Here is a 16,776-nt window from a genome sequence, read left to right on the forward strand (position 1 = left end):
TTATCTTTTATACCATATTGTTACTGTACCTTTTCTATGTTTAGATATGCTTAGATGCACAAATACTTAAAATTGTGTTAAAGTTGCCTACAGTATTGAGTACAGTATCATGCTGTCCAGGTTTGTAGCCTAGGAGCATATAACCTAGGTATGTGGTAAGCCATCCCATCTAGGTTTGTGTAACTGCGCTCTGTGATAGTCTCACAGCGACAAAATCTCCTAACAATCCACTCCTCGGAATGTATCCCATCGTTGTGATGCATGACTGTACTCTCACTTAAAGGTAAGGAAATTGAGGCTTAGAGAAATGAAGGCATTTGTGAAGGTCACACAGCTCATTGATGTGGCTCCAAATTCCAAGCCAGCTACCTGACTCCAGAGCCAACACTGTTATCCACTGCACCCCACTGCCCCCCACTGCCTGTGGGGGGAAAGGCTCTGTAGGATGTGTGAAGTGCTTAGGACACTCTAGAACATGGTAAATGCTCAATAAATTGTTAGATACTGCAGCTTACTTCTGAAGAATGATAGTGATTATTGCCTAAACAAAGGATTTCTGTATTCAAATACATTAGGAAATGGTGGATTAAACAAATGCAAAGCAAGTTTTTATTTGGCTGCAGACCTTGTCAGAGCCTTTCAAGGGCAAATGCACATTGGAAATCTCCAAGAAGCAATGCGTGAACTGTTTCCTTCTGAACACATTCAAGACTAGAGTTCCTTGAGAGGCCCAGGTCATGAGATAAATGATCAAGAGCATCAAAGTGGCGTTCTGTTAGCTCAGGGTTTTGCAACTGTGGTCCTGTTGACACTTTGGGCTGGATCATTCTTTATTGTCAGGAGCTATCCTGTGCCCCTTGGATGCCTTTGGCCTTGACTTACTAGGTGCAAGTAGTACAGGGTCACCCAGTTGTGGCAATGAAAAATGTCTTCAGATATTGATAAATGTATCTGGGGGGCTGTATCACTTCCAGTTGAGGGCCACTGAGTTAGCTTATTTAAAGCATAGAGAAGAGAATAGGCCTGAAATGCCTACATTTAAGGGACTGGAGGATGAAAGAAAAGGCTATCACGGAGCCAAGGGAAGTGATGAAAGGTGCTCAGATGACCTTGGAAGGGCAGGACCAGAGCTGCCAAAAGAGCAGGGCATTCCAAAAAGAGGAGGCAGCCTCCAGCTGTCGGAAGCTCTGGAAGAAAAATGGAGAATGGGTGAAGACAAGCCTTTGGATTTTCTCATCAGCTTCCTTTGGAAAACAACTCCAGTTGACTGACAGACAGCAGGCAGATTTCAGGGTGCAGAGCAGGACCATCTACTGCTCACGGAAGGCTTAGAGTGGCCAATACCAGGAAATGCTGTTAAAATGGGGACATCGGAACTAGCCCAGGAAGGATGGAGGCCAGCATAGTGGACAGGCAGCAATGCAAGGGAGAAAGTGAATCAGTCAAGCTTCAGACGAGGAGGTGGACAGGGACAGGATCAAGAGCATGATCCTGTGATCATGGGAAGGACAGTTGGGCTCATTCCTCTCACAGCCCTGGTGGGTTTGGCTCTCTGTTTTAGTTCCCTACGGCCACCATAACAAATCGCCTCAACCATGGTGGCTTAAAACAACATGAATTTATTCTCTCGTCCTGGAGAATGAGAGTTGTGGAGGTCAGAAGTCCACACTCAAGGCATGAGCAGGGTTGGTTTGTTCTAGAGGATCTGGAGGAGCATCCATGGCTCTCTCCTAGGTTCCAGTTGCTGCTGGCGTTCCTTGGTGTTTCTTGGCTTGTAGATGCACCAGTGCAGTCCCTGCCTCCATCAGCATGTGACCTTCCTGCGTGTCTTCACATGGCCTTAGGAGAAGATGAGTCATTGGATTTCTAGCCCATTCTAACCCAGTATGAACTCATCTTAATTTAACTAATTATATCTGCAGAGACTGTATTTCTAAATAAGATCACATTCTGAGATTCTGAGTGGACATGATTTTGGAGGGATGCCGTTTAACCCAGTACACTCACATACAGCTTATTTTTTTTACAAATGTGAATTTGTAACCATTTTAAAATTGGGATAATGCCCATAAGAATAAGTATTTCTGGAGTCTTCTGGAAAACCAGAAGACTGAGCAACTTGGAATGCATTCCCCATGGTAAAATGATTGGTGCTGAGAGTGGATCACCTCTGTTAGGGTGAGTGGGCTTGTTCTAATTTGCCTCTGCCCCCACCCGGCCTACTTCTCTCATTGACCTTACATGGGTAGCCCAGTGTGGCCTGGAATTTGAGATCCCAGCATAAGCCATAAGGCTGGGGCCTAGCCCAGCACTTGGAGTAGACTCCATACTCTCTACTTTCCTCGTGGTCTGATAGAGATCAGAGGCATCACCTCCTCTCAGATGTTGTTTGTGATCTAGGTGTAACTACAGTCACATTCATCCGGTCCACATAAGCCCACAGCTGGGGTCACATGCACAAGGAGGATGGAGGCAAACCAGCCCTCACATGGACATGTGGGCCAGGACTGGCCCGGGCTACAGTTCAGGAGGCCTTTTGCACATTTTTTGCACGTCAGTTCTGGAATCTCACCTCAGAAGGGCATGGTGCCAGAGGCGAATGACACTAACTTGAGAAACCAAACAGATCTGTACAAAAAATACAAAAATTAGCTGGGCTTGGTGGCACGCATTGGTAATCCCAGCTACTTGGGAGGCTGAGGCAGGAGAATTGCTTGAGCCCGGGAGGTGGAGGCTGCAGTGAGCCGAGATTGTGCCACTGCACTCCAGCCTGGGCAAAAGAGTGAGACTGTGTCTCAAAAAATAAAAATAAAAGGAAATCAAACAGATCTGGATTTGAATCCCAGCTGTAACTCTAGCTGTGTGGCCTGAGACAAATGCCTTAACCGCTCTTGAGTCACAGTTTTCTCATCCTTAGAATGAGGATACAATCTACTCTGCCCAAGGGTGTTTTGGGCCAGGTGTGTAAAATGCCAGGTATGAAGTGGGCCCTCAGTAAGTAGCAATCATGTAAAAATGATTGTTGTTCCTATTGTCAGATGAGTTCCAGCCACCAGACAGACAGTTGTCACACATAGGTCCGGAGGAGGAAAATGGATGGAGAGAAGGGGAGATGTAGCTGCCTCCAATCAGAAGCCTTCTCCAATCACAAGCCTCCTCCAATCAGAAGCCTCCTCCAATCACAAGCCTCGCTGATGAGGACATGGAGCTTCTAAGTCCCCTATTGGCTGCTTGAGACAGGACATATTCTAAACAGCAGTCACCTCCTCCCCTCAGCCCCCAACCCCATCACCGTTCTGTGCTCATTTTGTATGCACCACTCAGTGTTTAGGTGACACCTTATTAAACAAGGTTTGCCTGTGACCAGGCAAGTCACAATGAAGTCAGGAATTAAGATATGGCTTCCTGCATCGCCTAATTGGATTACAAGGATCATATGAATGCTGTGTTGACTATGAAATGTGCAGGGGATTATTCAGTAATGACTTTCTTCTGTCGTCCTTCACTAATCCTGTCAATCGGGAATGGCTTTAGATTAGGAAAAAATCCCACTGGAAGGAGCTGTCTTTCTCATTTACAGTTGGGCTTCCCCAGGGGCTGGAGAAGCAGGGTCACTGTAGCTCACTTATTGGCCAGTGAAGACAGCCGCCATATCTAAGCAATGACTCTATTCCTCATCACTGGTCTGGGTTCCTGATCCAAACCTACAACAGTCAATGGACATTTCTACCTTGGGGTTCCACGAGCTAAGGGTCTGAAAAATAACCTACCATCCTTCTGCCTCCAAAATCTCCTGAACTTTTTTCCTAGGTGAATAACCCCGTTATTCCCCAAGTTGCCCAAACCAAAAATCCAAGAGTCTCTGTTATTTCTACTCCCTTAAATCCACAAAGTCGCTGTCATTTCTAGGTCCTAAATACCTTGTATCTGTCTCCTCCTCTCCAGCAGCCTGCTCTGCCCTTTAGGCGTGTATTTGTCTGGTAGTATTATAGTCACTTCCCAACTCTTTCTCCTGCTCCATTTCTGCCTCTGTCTTCTCTTCAAAAACAAAAACAAAAAAAACATGGCTTCCAGAGTGAGCTTTACAAATGTTCTTCTCCTCACATCACTCCCCTGATGAAAACCCTCATCAAACAAGGAAATACATCGCAGCTTGAGTCTCTTCTACCTTCCTGGGCCAAAGCAGACATTGCTAATCAACCACTGCATTGCGTCCTGCAAGGCAGGATTTGGACTCAGCTTTGCTATGAGTTCATCGGGTTGACAAGAGAGATGAGAACTATTTGACATCTCAGGATCCTTCCTCATCTGCCCTCTGCCTGCCAGCCTTGTTCCTGCTGCTCCTCCTCCCTTACCTGCATTGTAGAATTCACCTCCCAGCCGTCCTGAGCTCGGGGGAGTTCTGAGTGACTCATACCACCATACCTTTGCACATGCAGTTCCCTCTGTGTGGAATGCCCTTCCCCAAGTGTGTCTGCCTGGAAAACTTTTACTTTACTCAGGTGCCATCCTGTCCATGAAGTATCGAGATTTAGGTATTTTTCTCCAAGCCCCCATTGCCCCATTTCCAGGTGTTCATTTTAGGGAGCACCCCCTTGCACTGACGTTGTTGGTTAGCATGTCTGGGACAGAGATAAGGCTTATGCATCTTCACACCCCTGGTACCTGCCATGGCTTCACTGTGCTCAGGAGCTGTTTGTAAACAATCAAATGGGTGATGGAATAAATAGCATCTGTCTTACTGAATGCTTGCTTTATGCCAGACACCAGGCTAAGCACTCTATCTGCATCATTGTATCCCAGCCTCACAATCTCTCTGTAAGGTAGGCATGGGAGTTTTTTTGCACGTGTGGAAACTGAGGCTCAAAGCAATGAAGTCATTTGCTCAAGGCCACACAGTGATGGACCCAGGTCTATCTAAAGTAGTATTTTTTTCCAGGGACATTTGGCAATATCTGGAAACTTTATTTTTATTTTTTGAGACAGGGTTTCACTCTGTCATCCAGGCTGGAGTACAGTGGTGTGATCTCGGCTCACTGCAATCTCTGCCTCCTGGGCTCAAACCATCCTCCCACCTCAGCCTCCTGAGTAGCTGGCACTACCACTACCACCACACCTGGCTAATTTTTGTATTTTGGTAGAGACAGGGTTTCGCCACGTTGGCCAGGCTTTTCTCAAACACCTGACCTCAGGTGATCTGCCCGCCTCAGCCTCCCAAAGTGCTGGGATTACAGGTGTGAGCCACTGTGCCTGCTGGAAACATTTTTAATGGTCACAACTAAAGAAAGGATGCTCCTGGCATTTAGTGGATCAAGTCCAGAGATGCTCCTGGGCACTGCACAATGCACAGGACAGCTTGCTGTCACCTCCAACAGAGAATTATCCAGCCCATAGTGCTAGTAGTGCTATAGTACAAGGGTACTATGGTCCTGAAGCTTTGCATGTAACGGTGGCCTTGAGTGTCCCTACGATATGTGGTTCTGTAACTGCTGCTGGTGTTTCATTGGTTTCAATTGCTCAGAGTCACAAGCTGCACAAATACATTCAGAAGGTGCTGCCTTCCCTTTGGTTGTGTCAAGAATGGCAGAGAGAATAGGGACATAGGTCCAGATATGCCTTCTACTAAATCTTGGGACTTCATCATTTAACCATAACAGCCTCCAAGGATAATAGTTCTCAGTGCGAGCCGTCTCCCCCATTCTGTCCATCCTGGAGGGGTCCCCTTCAAACCCACTACCTCCTGCAAATTTCCAGCAGCTGAAATGAATACATGCAGATTTTTTTTTAAATTTTTTTGCAGATGTTCTTAGGGGTAAGGTAAATATGTAATTTACAAAAATCCAAAGAACTTATGATCCGAATCTGCTTAAGCCACATGAAGTCAACAGAGGGTTAACAGCACCCAATTTATTTTCATCAAGAGATTTGAACTTTGGTCGTAGAATGCAACTTAGCTGCGATTCTACATTATTTATGATTCATGGGGCATTGTAACTTACCACAGTCTCTGAGTAATCTTTTTAAGCCTGCCAAAAGAACCGGTGTTAATTGCTTACACTGGAACATATTTGCTGTTGGAAATGTCACACCATAATTATATCCCATTTCGCTAACAAGTAATATACTAAAAGAAAATTGGGGTTTTTTTTTCCTCCTTGTGATGTGTAAAACCATTACTGAAACGCTTCAAGCAGCACGCAGGTGGCAAGTTTCTGGACTTGTCAAGAAGTTAGACAGAAAACTTTCTGGGTTTGCTGATGGTAATACAAGCCAGACCAGCAGGGTCTGCTTGGTGGACTTTGTAACCTGAGCTCATGCTCAGAAAGCCCCATGTTAGATTTTATGCTTTGCTTTCACCGTCTTGACACTCTTAATATTTTTTGAACAAGGGGCCTTGCATTTTCAACTGTAGTGAGCCCTGCAAATTATGGAGTGGGTCCTAGAAAGGAGGAGGAAAGGGAGAGAGACATGGCCCATGGAGACTGGGATTAAAGATCAGGAAACAGTTGACGTTTCAGGACATGATGAGAATTTCAGAGACACAGACCAATTATAAACGAGAAAGAGAGAGTGTGTGTGTGTGTGTAAAATAAGAATTGGTGGCTTACGAGGTCACACAGGACAAAATGTCTAATCAGATGACTCTTCCTGGAAGACTAATACTATATTTGGTAGGCCGAGCATCTGTTAAACCAGGGACTGGCAAATGATAGCCCACAAGCCAAATCCGGCCCACCACCTGTTGTGTAAGTTAAGTTTTATTGGAACACAGCCACACTCATTTGTTTTGGTCTCGTCTGTGGCTGCCTTCTCTCTACAGTGGCAGAGTTGAGAAGCTGCAACAGAGAACCATATGGCCCACAAAGCCCAAAGTGTTTACTGTCTGTCCTCTTATAGAAAATAAAATATTTAAGATTCCTGTCTTAAAATCTAGGGAGAGCCTCATGCACCTCGCTACAAGAGAGGCTGAGAAGTGTTGAAGAAATGTTGATAAGTGTCACATTCTCATTTGTAATTGTGTATAACAGAGGGGAAAATGGATGTTGATGGATGGTTAGCTGTCTCTGGCATACCCCTTTTGCAGATTTGGAAGCTGAGGAGGCTTCAAGAGTTCATGAAGCCATTTGCCCAAGACCCCAGATCAAATAAGTGACAGAGCCAGGACACAGAGGGAAGCCTGACTTGAAAGTGTAAAGCACGTGCTTTCTAAATTGTGATAGCTTCCCTGCATCTGCTAACAAGTGCACGTACACTGAGTAATCTTTTGCACAGATACACTGATAAGACTGCAAAATAAGACTGTGAAAGAAAACAAGCCAAATCACAGATGGCTCTTGCCCCCAAAGGGTGATTAGGCATGCACGTGCCTGGTCTTCATGGAAGGCAGATGCTGCTAAAAGTGTTTGTTGGGTCATTCATTTGTTCATGTAAGAAATGTATGGAAAGTTTAGGCTTTCTAAATGGTTCACCTTCACCCATCTCAATGCCTTGCTTTTCCTCCTGTCCGTCTTGTCGCTGATAGAATGTGGTCAACAATGAGAACATCTGTACAACAGCTCCTAGATGACCAATATACCACAGCCTTCAATTAAAATATGTCAGGTTACCTTCCTCAGTATTTCCTTTCCATTTTCCACTTTGGGAAATTGAAGCTCAAAGGTTCTGGTAGCTTCTCTAGATAACAGAACTAGCGAGGTCTGGTCCTAGAATTTGAACCCAAGCCTTTCTGCCTTCAATAACCAGGTATAGAATCACTATATTAGTTAGGGCAACATCAGCTGCTGTAACAATCAAACCTAGCAATGTTTGTTTGCGTTGAGGTCACACAGGGCAAACTGTCTAATCAGATAACTCTTTCTGGAAGACTAGTACTTTATTTGGTAGATTGAGCTTCTCTTCAACCAGAGATTGGTAAACTGTAGCCAGTGGGCTGAATCCAGCCCACCACCTGTTTTGTAAGTTAAATTTTATTGGAACACAGCCACCAGTGTATAATGCCTCTAACATGAAGATGGTTGATGTCTTCATCCTCTGCCATCCAAAATAGATGTTCCTGATTGACTCCCCTCCATGTTGTAATTCAGGGATCCAGGCCCTTTCCGTCTGACTCCACTATCTCCACTATCTTCAACACACAGCATCCAAGGTCACCGTGCTCTTCTGCACCCAGACAGTGGAGAGGGAAATAGCACAGAGAAGCATGCACAGGTGTCCATGGGTAAGCCTAGAAGTTGTGTGCATCACATTTCTATTTTATTGGCTAAAGCACAGCCTCTTGGCAAGACCTGACTGCAAACGATGTGAAGTAGGTTGTAGTGAGTGCCATGAATAAAGCAGACGTGGTTTTGACCAAGAGCCTCAACCACTCTGATTGCCCTACTGCTCTGCCCAGAGTTGCTTCCCTTTCCTTTGGGTTATTTCCAGCCCCCTGGCCCCTGTGAAATACATGTGACCATGTGGCTCTGTTCCTGCAAAAGGGTCACCTTCCCCAATGCTGGGAACACATCTCCAGGAAGCATTCCTCTGTGAGTGCGACTGTGCATCTGACAGGGATACGGGGCACAGCGGGAGGCAAGGTTAGTAATTTAGTTGTTATTGGCTGACAGGTTAGTCTTAGAATATGTTCCCTGCAATTCAAGGCTTGCACGAAAGAGACAGAGAGAGGCACTTAACAAATGTCAGCCTTTCTTTTTTTTTTTTTTCCTGGCGCAGTTGCCTCACACTGACCCTGAAGCATTTGAGGGGTGTCTCTGTGCGAGTTCATCAGCGCCCAGTCCCAGCTCCCCCTTGGTGTTCTTGATTCCTCTTCCCTGTTAGGTTTCCCTGAGTGTGGTTCACGAAGAGCGGCCGTCACAGTTGCCAGAGGGCCCCTGAAAATACTGAAATACTGCCAGGGTGGTGATCTGGAGGGAGGAATGCAGGATTCTTTTTTTTTTTTTTTTTTTTTTTTGAGACAGAGTTTTGCTCTGTCACCCAGGCTAGAGTGCTGTGACACGATCTCGGCTCACTGCAATCTCTGCCTCCCGGGTTCAATTGATTCTCATGCCTCAGCCTCCCAAGTAGCTGGGATTATGGGTGTACACCACTGTGCCCATCTAATTTTTATATTTTTAGTAGAGACGGGGTTTCGTCATTTTGGCCAGGCTGATCTTGAACTCGTGACGTCAAGTGATCCACCCGCCTCCACCTCCCAAAGTGCTGGGATTACAGGCGTAAGCCGCTGCGCCCGGTCTAGATTCTGCATTTTAATAAGCTCCTCAGACAATCTTTTTCAGGATCACGGGTTTCAAGCAGTTTCTCAACCTTGGCATTTGACATTTTGAACCAGATGATCCCTTCTGTGGGGGCCGTCCCGTACATGGTGGGGTGTTTAGCGGCATCCCTGGCTTCTACCTCCTAGGTGCCAGTAGCGTTCTTTCTTCCAGTTGTGACAAATAAAAATGTCTCCAGACATTGCCAGATGTCCTCAGGGAGACAAAATTGTCCCTGGTCAAGAAGTGCTGGCCTAGGGCATAACTTAGTATGTTTCTGTGACATAAAATATAAATGTTCCTCTAGGACCCATGTTCTTCTCTCCATTACTAACTCCCAGGTATCTGGGTGGGGTCCTAGGATTCAGTCTCCCTCAGAGGAACGTGAGTGGAAATGATGGTTACTTCTTGGCCAAGCCAGTTGACGGGGTGTGAATTGGTCATGCCAATCGCTGTCCCCTCTGTGCACTGCAAGAGAAGGGTGCTAAGGAGTGGGATTGTGTAGTTGAAGCAATTTGGATCCTCAAGTCACCTCTTGGAGGACGGCCCTGGAGGAGAGCTGCTCAAGCTGCATAGGAGCAGGAAATAAGCCTTTGTTGGGTTCAAGCCACTGCGATTTTGGGATCCATGTGTTGAGCCCAGCATTGCCCTGGCTCATACTGGATTTTAGTGCTCTATGTAAAGCACAAAGGAACTGTCAACTTCCTCTCTTATAAGTCATCTGAAACCTGTTCTTTTTATTTTTTCTTGGAGACAAGGTCTCACTCTGTTGCCCAGGTTAGAGTACAGTGGCGTGATCATAGCTCATTGCAGCCTTAACCTCCCAGGCTCAAGCGATCCTCCTGCCTCAGCCTCCCGAAGAGCTGGGACTACAGGTGCACCCCACCACACTCTGCTTAAAACATATTCTTAATACATTTAAGGCAGGTTGGAGTAATGGCTTTGGAAGCAGGTTAGTCTGGGTTCAGATCCCAGCTTGGCCACTAGCTGTGTGATCTTGGTTATGCTATATAACCTCTCTGAGTCTCAACCTGTTCTTCCTTGGCAAAAGTGGGATAATGATGGCATCTGTCTCAGTGTTTTGAGATGGTGAACTGGAAAAATTGCCACCAACCAACCAACCAACCGAAAACACTCTTGATACCATGCCCAGCATATAGTAAGTGCTTAAAAAAATGCTGGCTTATGTCAATATGTTTCTGGCAGGGTCAGTGTGTATGCATTGTTTCTTGGGTTAGCATTTTTAGTAGAGACCTGTTTTTTGCCAATCAATCAGCTTCCCGTAGCTTTATTGACTATAGGACATGGTTCTGTGAATATTGAAAAGGAGTGATGGCTGCCGGAGAGGGACAAGGACCCCAAACAATATGTTAGGAGGTGATGATTATTAACACAGAGGCAAGGAAATGTTGTTGCCACCATGAAGCCGTAAGGGTGGAAAACATGGCCAAGGAGTGTCTGGATCACTCACTCATTCTGCATTTATTGCCCTAGTGCCTATTTTGTGCCAAGGGACAGAGATAAAACAGAAAGCCAATCTTTCCACATTTTCATGTACCTCCAATACTACACAATCTGTTGCTTTTAAGAAAAGGACATAAACAAGCAAAGATGCACTTTCTGCCCAGGGTGAGATCTCAGTCATAGTTGGAGAGACAAGCAAATGATTTTATCTGCCCAGGCAAACAAGCCCAGGAAGAGCATCAGAAGTTAACACAGGCCAAACGTGGTGGCTCACACCTGTTATCCCAACACTTTGAGAGGCCGAGGCGGGTGAATCACCTGAGATCAGGAGTTTGAGACCAGCCTGGCCAACATGGTGAAATCCCATCTCTACTAAAGATATAAAAAGTAGCCGAGTGTGGTGGCACACACCTGTAATCCCAGCTACTCGGGAGGCTGAGGCAGGAGAATCGCTTGAACCCAGGAGGCAGAGGTTGCAGTGAGCCAAGATTGCGGCATTGCACTCCAGCCTGGGGGACAGAGTGAGACTACGTCTCAAAAACAAAAAAAAAAAGTTAACACAGGCATTGACCTGAGTTCCCCAAATTTATCCAGACTGCCTCCAATCCCGGCTACCCACTGCTTCTCTCAAGTGTGTTATATGAGAACGCCTAGGTGGCCTGGCCTGGGTGACAGCTTGCTCAGATTTCAATTGTGCTCATATTTTTTTTTTTTAATGGCAGTTTCAACAAATCCTACCCACTGATGCATTGTTTAACCAAATGTCATTTCTCTGCCTTTCTCATTTAAGTATCATCTGTTAGGTTTACACATTGGTACACCCATGAAATTAACATTACATGTGTTTCCTTTTGGAGCTGACTAAATTTAATTTAATTTAAATTGTTTTCACTGTCAGTGGCCTTCCCAAGCTGTGGTAGCACACGTTCTGTCTCCTTAAAGGCTTATCTTAACTGCATCCTGTCAAAAAATCCTAGGACCCACCCACTTTCCCCTGCAGTTCTCTGCTCTAGGGGCCAGCCCATGTTTAAAATGAGCTTCCTCTGTCAGTTCATTCAGAGAGGTTCTTATTTAGAAAAGTTTATTCTCCTGCCTCAGCCTCCCAAGTAGCTGGGACTACAGGCATGCACCACCACGCCCTGCTAAATTTTTTGTATTTTTAGTAGAGACGGAGTTTCACCATGTTGATCAGGCTGGTCTCGAACTCCTGACCTCAAATGATCCACCTGCCTCAGCCTCCCCAAATGCTGGAATTACAGGCGTGAGCCACTGCACAGGAGAATCACTTGAACCCAGAGGCAGAGGTTGCAGTGAGCCAAGATCGCACCACTGCACTCCAGCCTGGGTGACAGAGTGAGACTCCATCTCAAAAAGAGAAAGAAAGAAAAGAAAAGTATTCTCAGGAGCCCCCTGGCTTAAATGAAGCTTCCAAGCCATCGTTGAGAAATCAGGGTCTCTCTGGTCTTCCAGGTAGGTCGAAGAGTGATAGGTGAACCGAGACAAGAGCTCTCAAACCAGTGTTAGGGAACTTTACTCGATTAATACAAGCACCGAGACAGCATAATGGTTATCCCCTCAATGATGCTGTAATGGTAAAAGACAAGACGTAGCGTTCATTCATTTCACATTTATTTAGAGATTCGCCGATCATGTCCATCTGGTCCAGTGTGCAGCCCTGCAGTGTGTCACCCAGTAGCAGGCATTTGATAATTATTTCTCTTTTTTTTTCTTTTTTCTTTTTTTCTTTTTTTTTTTTTTTTTTTGAGACAAAGTCTTGCTTAGTTGCCCAGGCTGGAGCACAGTGGCACGACCTCAGCACACTGCAGCCTCCACCTCCTGGTTCAAGCAATTCTTGTGCCTCAGCCTCCTGAGTAGCTGGGATTATAGGCATGTGCCGCCACGCCCAGCTAATTTTTGTATTTTTAGTAGATACAGGGTTTTACCATGTTGGCCAGGATGGTCTTGAACTCTTGACCTCAGGTGATCCACCCACCTTGGCCTCCAAAAGTGCTGGGATTACAGGCACGAGCCACCACGCCCTGCCGATAATTATTTCTCAAATAAGTGATAAGTCCATCCTGTCCACTGCTGTCTTCCCCCTCCACCTCACACCCTGCCCCCTGCCACTGCCCCAGGGTATAGCACACTCACAGGCATTTATAATTATTCATCAAATGAACAAATGACTTTGTGCTGGCACATGCTTGGGAGGTATTTCAAAGTTTTTACAGTGATCTCAGGCTGTGCCCGTGGAGGATCTTCTAGTCACTCCCAGGAAGAAACATGACAAAGAGACCTTACATGTTGTAGGAGAGAAATTGAATGAGCTTGGAATATGCAGGTGGCTTAGACTTGGAGGGAGATGGGGGCCGGAGTAATAGCAAAATAACAATTTCCACATATTTGAGGGGTTGGTTTGCCAGAGAAGCAGCAGCACTATCTTTGAAGACCAAATTAGGACCTATGGATGAAAGCTTCGAGCAGGTACATTTTGGAAGCGATAGCTCACAATCACTGCTGAGCACAAGCCCTGCTATGTAAGGCACTGAGCCTTCCATATTTGGAGGCATCTAAGAAAAAATACCCAGTGGCCCTGAATTACTTACTCAGTAAGTTCTTGTCATTACCCTACAGAAGTCTTAAAAATACAGAAAAGCACCAAAGGAAAGTAAAAAAAAACAAAAGTCCGCCCTACTCCCCTCTCCCCACCCCTGAGTTTGCTTTTTCGCTTTTTTTTTGTTGTTGTTTTTTTTTTTTTTTTTTTTGGTGTTTTGCCTTTTTTTGAGAGGAAGCCTCGCTCTGTCACTAGGCTGGAGCGCAGTGGTGTGATTTTGGCTCACTGCAACCTCCACCCCCTGGGTTCAAGCAGTTCTCCTGCCTCAGCCTCCCGAGTAGCTGAAACTACAGGCGCGCACCACCATGCCTGGCTAATTTTTGTATTTTTAGTAGAGATGAGGTTTCACCATGTTGGCCAGGCTGGTCTCGAACACCTGACCTTGTGATCCACCTCTCAAAGTGCTGGGATTACAGGCGTGAACCGCTGCGCCTGGACCCCCAACGTTTTTTGTCTTTTTTTTTATTATTATTCAAAATAAGACCCTCCCTGCCTTGAGACCTTGACACATGGTCTTCCTTCCTTCCAAAGTGACATCTTTTCACCTGGCTCACTCTTTATGTTTCACAGCTCAGCTTCACCGTGGCTTCTTTGGAAAGGTCTATAGACCTGGTTTGCATCAGATCACCTGGCCCCATCTCTCTCCTCCCCTGGCCGCCTGTACTTTTCATTCATTGCATCCAACACCTTTTGTAAAATACGTTGATCTGTTTTCTCCATCCAACATCCACTGGACTGTCAGCTCCTTGAATACAGATTCAACATTGGTTTTGTTCATTTGGGCATTCTCAGTGCCTGGCAGCGTAGCTGCTCTGTGAACATTTGAGAAGGGAAGGAGGAGGGTGGCAGGAAGGAAAGAGAGAATGCCTGTATTCACTGACAGTGAAAAGATGTCAGGAGTACATTACTGAAAACAGAATGCATATGACAAAGCAGAACATACATGATTATATATAACGTGAGTGCATAAAACTATTTGCAAAATGTTCACTGAACGTTTGTTAACAATGGTGATATTTTGGCACTAATATCTGGGTTTTTTTTTACTTCATATTATTCTGTATGCTTGAATTTTCTACAGTAAGTATTATCTTTGTAGACAGAGAAATCCAAGAAACAATCAGAAGCACCTAAGAAGTGAAGCTAGAACAGAGTTCGAAACGAGCTCCTCCTTGGCTTTCTCCCAGGAACTGCAGCTCCCCAAGTGGTGTGGTCTCCTTGTCTGTGTATCAGAGCCCCGGCCTGAGGCTGAGCCCAGCTCACACCATTGCAGGGAGAGGGATCTATTGAGATCCCCGTGCATTTGAGGTGCTCGTTGTTACCCACTGTTGTGAACCCTGTTGCATGTGTGTTTCTATGTCCATTTATTTCTTCAACAGGAATTTACTGTGTGTTCCAAGTGCTCCTGGCATTGTCACCAGACACTCTCCTAGGCCAAGTAAATGAAACACCATCCCTGCCCTCTAGGAGCAAAACCAAATGTTGTGTTGACTATTGCTGCTCGTTGCTGTTGTGATCAACCAGAGATTTCATTAGCAGTAGGCTTGACGAAGAGGACCACTGTGCTTAGAGACGTAGTCCTTATATTTCAAGAGGCAGGATGACAGCGTATCCTGGAATCAGTTTGCTTAGACTCACATCCTAGCTCCATTACTTGCTAGCATTTGACCATGGGCAGATTACACTCTTTCTGTCTGCCTCAGTTTCCCCATGTGTAAAATGAGAATGATAGCAGGACCTCATAGGTTTGCTGCAAGAACTCAATGAGATGATATGTGTACAGGGCTTGGCCGAGTGACCAGCGCAAAGTAAATCCTACCCACATGAGCTTTTATAATTATTCCTGTCTGCATTATGTGACGTGACAGCATTAATGTGACAAATGGGAAACGATTTGGAGAAATGTCCCTTTTTTAAAAGAAGGCACCTGCAGAACATATTTATGGTTTATGATCAGGAGGCAGCGTTAATGGCCCATAATGTGATTACTATGAGGATTTTTATTAGGAAAATTCCAACCAATTTGGCATTAATTAATGTACTGTTAACTTTAGAGTGTTACTCACTTAATCCTTGGAGAGTTGGAGAAAATAAACCTGTTGTCAAAACCCTTACTCTGAGAAGTAAATAAGAGTTGTTCCCTCCTCGAGAGGCTCCATTTGTAATGAAAATAGATGAGTCGCTGCGTTTTTCCATGGCAGTATTTATTGAGCCTGCAAGTCCCTTCAAGAGAGGAGAAAGGAGGGCAGAGATGAAAATGTCAAGTGACAGGAAGGCTCGTAGGAGAACTTGCACACAGCAGCCTCTGGGTCAAGAGGGCAGGGAGTACAGATAGAGCAGGCTTTCTGGACACACCAAGCACAGAGTGCAGGATATGGGGGCCCCTGCCTGTCTTTCCACCCCATGAAGCAAGGCATCCCACACCACCCCATCTGGGAATTTCAAAATGTGTCCTGCCTGCCACCCACTCCTCAACCATGGATAACAAGCCTGATGAAAGGGCTTGTTACTCTCTTCAAATTGCAGTCCTTAAGGTGGTACCCAAGACCCTGTGTGATGCCTCTGCTGTCGGCCCATCCTCATCTTCTGCACTTCCTCTTGGCCTCAGTTCCAGCCACACTGGCCTTCCTGTATGTCTTCTCCTTACCATACTATCATTCCTGACAGGCCCTTTGCATATGCTGTTCCCTCCACTTAGGGACACTTTTCCCTCTTCTCTTACCTAGTTAACTCCTCACTCAACCTGTCAATTGTAGCCTAAGGGGCACATCCCTGGCCTCCTTGAGTTGTATATTAGTCTGCCTGGGCTATCATTTAAAAAAAATTACCATAGACCAGGTGGCTTAAAAAACAAATATTTGTCTCCATTTTGGAAGCTATGAATCTGAGAGCATGGTTGGGTTCTAGTGAGGGCCCTCTTCCTGGCTTGCAGATGGCTGACTTCTCACTGTGACCTCATGTGGCAGAGAAATAGCAAGCTCTCCAGTGTCTCTTCTAAGAGCAAAAATCCCCTAAATTCAAGGCTCCACCCTTAGGACTTCATTTAACCTTTTTGTTTGTTTGTTTGTTTCAGAGGCAGTCTTGTTTTGCCACCTGTGCTGGAGTGCAGTGGTGCAACCTCTGCCTCCTGGATTCAAGTGATTCTCCTGCCTCAGCCTCCTGAGTAGCTGGGATTACAGGTGCCTACCACCATGCCTGGCTAATTTTTGTATTTTTAATAGAGACAAGGTTTTACCATATTGGCCAGGCTGGTCTTCAACTCCTGACTTCAAGTGATCCACCCACTTCGGCCTCCCAAAGTGCTGGGATTACAGGCATGAGCCGCCACACTCGGCTCAACTTCATTTAACTTTAATCACCTCCTTAAAGGCCACATCTCCAATACGGTCACAGGAGGGGCTAGGCCTTCAACATATTAATTGTCGGGGGACACAATTCAGTCCTAGC

At 45.7% G+C, this 16,776-nt stretch overlaps 1 protein-coding gene across 2 annotated transcripts in view; it reads left to right on the forward strand.

The window, feature by feature from the left end:
- The window catches only part of XYLT1 (xylosyltransferase 1), a 367,921-nt gene that overhangs the window by 240,058 nt on the left and 111,087 nt on the right, over window positions 1–16,776 (forward strand). The gene's annotated exons all lie outside the window — the stretch shown is intronic.

This window comes from Gorilla gorilla, chromosome 18 (genome assembly GCF_029281585.2).
Source record: "Gorilla gorilla gorilla isolate KB3781 chromosome 18, NHGRI_mGorGor1-v2.1_pri, whole genome shotgun sequence".
Taxonomy (NCBI): domain Eukaryota; kingdom Metazoa; phylum Chordata; class Mammalia; order Primates; family Hominidae; genus Gorilla; species Gorilla gorilla.